This window comes from Penaeus monodon, chromosome 7 (genome assembly GCF_015228065.2).
Source record: "Penaeus monodon isolate SGIC_2016 chromosome 7, NSTDA_Pmon_1, whole genome shotgun sequence".
Taxonomy (NCBI): domain Eukaryota; kingdom Metazoa; phylum Arthropoda; class Malacostraca; order Decapoda; family Penaeidae; genus Penaeus; species Penaeus monodon.
Window position 1 is genome coordinate 30,362,315 of NC_051392.1, and position 5,000 is coordinate 30,367,314.

Consider the following 5,000-nt stretch of genomic DNA (forward strand, 5'->3'; position numbering starts at 1 on the left):
AGACCCAATTTTGAGAATGTTTGCCTTCCTGATAGTCAGCCGGCGGGGACATGAGAGCAAAGTGCAAATTGCTAGTTGGTATGGAAGACGGAAATAGGCAGGAATTGGTAAAACTGGCAATTTTTCATTAATAAATGCTGTTACGCTACTGTTGCTGTGTTATCTCAGCATACAACCTCGCTGTCTATATTCTTCCCTCACTCTCGCTCGCCCTCGATCCCAAAGCGCCCTCGTCTGCTCTTGTAAAATTGATATTATCAGTATATCTCGTTAATCATTGCTTGTTGGCGCCTCATCAAAATAACTACGACACGTGTGTGTGTGTGTGTGTGTGTGTGTGTGTGTGTGTGTGTGTGTGTGTGTGTGTGTGTGTGTGTGTGTGTGTGTGTGTGTGTGTGTGTGTGTGTGTGTATGTGTGTGTGTGTGTGTGTATGTGTGTGTGTGTGTGTGTGTGTGTGTGTGTGTGTGTGTGTGTGTGTGTGTGTGTGTGTGTGTGTGTGTGATCCTTCAGCTGTTACCCTGTCTCTCGGCCCAATAACATCTACTCTCTGGTCCCCGGGCCTTGTTCCCTGCGTCCTGTCTGCCATCGCCGACTATTCGGTGGGTTCCTCCTCTCTGTCTGTCTGTCTTTTTATTTGTCTATCTGTTTGTCTGTGTGTCTGTGTCTATCTGTCTATTTATGTCTCTGTTTATCTTTGTTTATCTCTCTCATTCTCTCTCTCTCTCTCTCTCTCTCTCTCTCTCTCTCTCTCTCTCTCTATATATATATATATATATATATATATATATATATATATATATATATCCTCATATATGTATACTTTGTACATGTACATAAGTCTATTTGTACGTATGTAATGTATACATTTTTTTCTGTTTACTTATGCACATCCATTGTACATATTCATACTGCACACACATCTACACATATAAGTTTAACTGAACTGTATGTTTATATTCTTTGTACTCTGAACTATAAACTAATTCATTTTTAAATATTTTTGATAGCATATTTCAATATCTTTTGTCATATTACTTTGTGTGAGCGATCTCTCCCGGATATGTCCCTGCCCTGAGTGCAATAACCAATGCATTTTTCAACGTTTATGGAGTTGTCAGTGACCACTGTTTTCTATACATAAAGTTTTCCATCACTCGCATGCACTTACAGAGCGAAATGCAGAATCATGCAAGGGTAATGTACTTGTTTACTCGTCTGTCTGTTTATATGTTGTCTGTATATGAGAGAGAGAGAGAGAGAGAGAGAGAGAGAGAGAGAGAGAGAGAGAGAGAGAGAGAGAGAGAGAGAGAGAGAGAGAGAGAGAGATTCTCGACACAAGCAGACGTAACACTTGCATAATCCCGTAACGTTTTTCTCGGGAGTGCCCTCGGGGGCGGAGGGCACTCCCGGCCCTCCGCCCCCGAGGAGCGTGCAAAGCGCCTCGACTCCTCGGCGCGGTTCGCTGATGCTCCAAGATAATCCGCCTTTAAGTCGAGGATTAGTTTTCGTCCGCCCCTGACTCCCTCGCAGCCCCGCGTGCATCGCCGATCGTGTTCCGGTATCCAATTTCACGCTTAGAGAGAATTTGCGCTTTGTTTACGGTTCCTTTTCGCGAACTGCTGAAACTTGCGCTAATCGTGTGCCTGATAATACAACATTCCGGGGGTCTTCCGGAGCGAGCCTCGGCCCTTGCAGCGCCCCCGACACCGCGCTGCTCTGGCCGTCTTACAGCAAAGTTATGAACTAATGTTACACTGTCAGCAGCCTTCAGCAGATATATTGGGATTGTTGGAGCACCCGCTATCTCACAGCCAGGCACTTTGCTCCGTTTGAAATGCAATTTATAAAGAAATAAGAGCGCGATTCATGCTATCCTTTATTTCCTTGCTTTCATCCTTTGGCAAATATATTCCTCTCTGCTCGTGTTCTTTCGTCCTTCCCGCCCACACATCAAGGCCTTTGGGATGGCACAGGTAAAACGCGATGTAATTTCCTGTAATGCATGTTGCTAAGCCAAGCTGGCCGAAATTTTATTGTCGTTTTTGCAGGAACTTTGTTTACCTCATCAGCTGCTCTCGGCGGCCGTGACAAAGCGGACTTTGGTAGAGAGTCGTTGTATGAACAAACCTGCCAAATGGATTAGGAATGAAAATATTTTGTTTTCACAGTTCAAACACTCGATCTCCCTTTTTTCGTGTAGTTCTTGATTTCAGCAGTTTCCGTTTCATTTATCGCTTTCCCTTTCCCCTTATCACGTCTCGATCTCAGAGCTGCGAGCGAATATTTCATCGAAAGATCCGCGAGCGTGGGGCTAAGTATTTTTGTTTTTATGACGAGAGGAGGTCGAAGGGGGTAGTTCGAAGCCATTTACCTGCGCTGGAGAGAGGCGCGTTCCGTGGCCGGATTTCTCTTTTTTTTTCCTCGTCTGCCTGCAAGTTTACAACACGTTCGACGCAGGGGGATTTCCGCGCAAATCAACACCAAAATCAATCTGAAAGGCTCTTGAAAATGTAATCAAGTGCCAGAGTCATTCATTCCGCTCACGCCATTCCCTCGTATTTACCCGTAAACCCGAGGCACAGGCAGACAAAAACGATCCCGGGCATGGATGCATACGCACAGAGATGCAATACATACTCAATGCATACATATTTTGAAAGTGAAAGTGAGAGAGTAAGAGAGGGAGAGGGAGAGGGAGAGAGAGAGAGAGAGAGAGAGAGAGAGAGAAAGAGAGAGAGAGAGAGAGAGAGAGAGAGAGAGAGAGAGAGAGAGAGGTGGGACAAGAGAGAGAGAGAGAGAGAGAGAGAGAGAGAGAGAGAGAGAGAGAGAGAGAGAGAGAGAGAGAGAGAGAGAGAGAGAGAGAGAGGAGAGAGAGTGAGAGAGAGAGAGAGAGAGAGAGAGAGAGAGAGAGAGAGAGAGAGAGAGACGAAGAGAGAGACGAAAGAGAGAGAGAGAGATGAGAGGAGAGAGGACGAGAGAAGAGAGAGAAAGAAAAAAGAAGAGAAAGAAGAGACAGAAGAGAGAGAGAGGAGAGAAGAGAGAGAGAGAGAGAGAGAGAGAGAGAGAGAGAGAGAGAGAGAGAGAGAGAGAGAGAGAGAGAGAGGGAGAGAGAGAAACTCGCAAATAAACACACACACACACACACACAGATCCCATTATGCAGATGCACACTCACATATACACACACACACAAACAGGTGTCCACCCGAGACCTACCAACTCTAAACCGAAAATATGTATAAATGATGGTATTCTCCCGTCAGAACTGAGCCCAAGATACTCCATAGTGACAGTAAATCGAGTTTTTTCACGCCAAAAATACGCGACAAATAAAGTGATGAAAATATCTGAACTGGAGCACTCCCTTAGCACATGCAATTGCAGCCGATTCGGTTCGATATGAAAGCGCAGTTGAGTGCTGTTTCGCTGCGGGAGAATAGTGCACAAGCGGGTAAAACTGATAAGTAACTTAATTAAGCAATGAGAATCATATCAATAAGCCCTGTGGGATACGTATCACCCGGTACTATTACGGGATTAACCGGGGGATAGGAAACAATAAAGTGGCGTAATGATTTTTTCAGCTGAGGTGGCGGTGTGACAGCCATGTGAGATAATGACAATAGAAATGCGAATGGTCTTACACACATACTCACTCAGTCATGCACTCACTCACACACTCACCCGCCCACTCACTCACTCTCCCGCTCGTTCAGTCAGTCACTCACTCACTCACTCACTCATTCACTCGATCACTCATGAACTTACTCACGAACTCACTCACTCACCTATTCACTCAATCAGTAATTCATTCACTTACTTACTCACTCGCCCACTCACTCACTCATTCACTCAATTAGTCACTCACTCATCACTTACTCACTCAGTCTCTTTCTTATTCACTCACTCAATCATTCGATCAGTCAGTCACTCACTCACTCGCCCAGTATCTCACTCACTCAATCAGTCATTCACTCGCTCGATCTCTCACTTATTCACTCACTCAATCACTCAGTCAGTCATTCACTCACTCGATCACTCACTCACTCACTCACTCACTCGATCTCTTACTTATTCACTCACTCAACCAGTCATTCACTCACTCGATCACTCACTCACTCGATTTCTTACTTATTCACTCACTCAACCAGTCATTCACTCACTCGATCACTCACTCACTCATTCACTCACTCACTCAATCAATCAGTCACTCACTCACTCGATTTCTTACTTATTCACTCACTCAATCACTCAATCAGTCAGTCACTCACTCGCACCACACACTTTACACAAACGACTGCTCCCCCCCCCTCTCTCTCTTTGAGCCCCACACATCACGGTCGGCCTAAATTCGCGACGCCCCCCCCCCCCCCTTGGAGGCCTTTTCTCCCGCCGACTCCACAGGGTGTGACGGGGGGAGGGGGAGGGGGAGGGGGGAGGTCGCGACTTACGGGCAAGAGGATGCACTATGAAGGAAGAAGAGTGCGAGGCGTGAGTTGTGTGCGTGTCAATCCTTGTACGTACGTGTGGATGTGCATGTGTGTGGGTCTGTAAACTTAACTACTGGGGAGAGCGGTGATGATTTGCATATGTGTGTATGTATTTGCGTGTGTGTGTGTGTGTGTGTGTGTGTGTGTGTGTGTGTGTGTGTGTGTGTGTGTGTGTGTGTGTGTGTGTGTGTGTGTGTGTGTGTGTGTGTGTGTGTGTGTGTGCACGTGTGTGCCCGTGTCAACATTTATTTAACTTCTCATACCAGTTCATTCCGCACAGAAAACATATGTGAATCGCCTCTTAAACTGCATTAAAGTAAGTCGCCGTTTTGTTTACGTCTGGCGGAAGGGAAACGTTTGGCAAACTGTTTTCCGACACTTCCCCTCGCCAGCTTCCCCTCCCCGAAGCCTCTTCTGTCCTTCTCCGTTCTCGCTTTCCCGTTTTGCCTTGTTTCCGTTTTCCGTTTTATAGCTCTTCTCGTGCCTTTCACCCTCATCCTTCTCTCCAA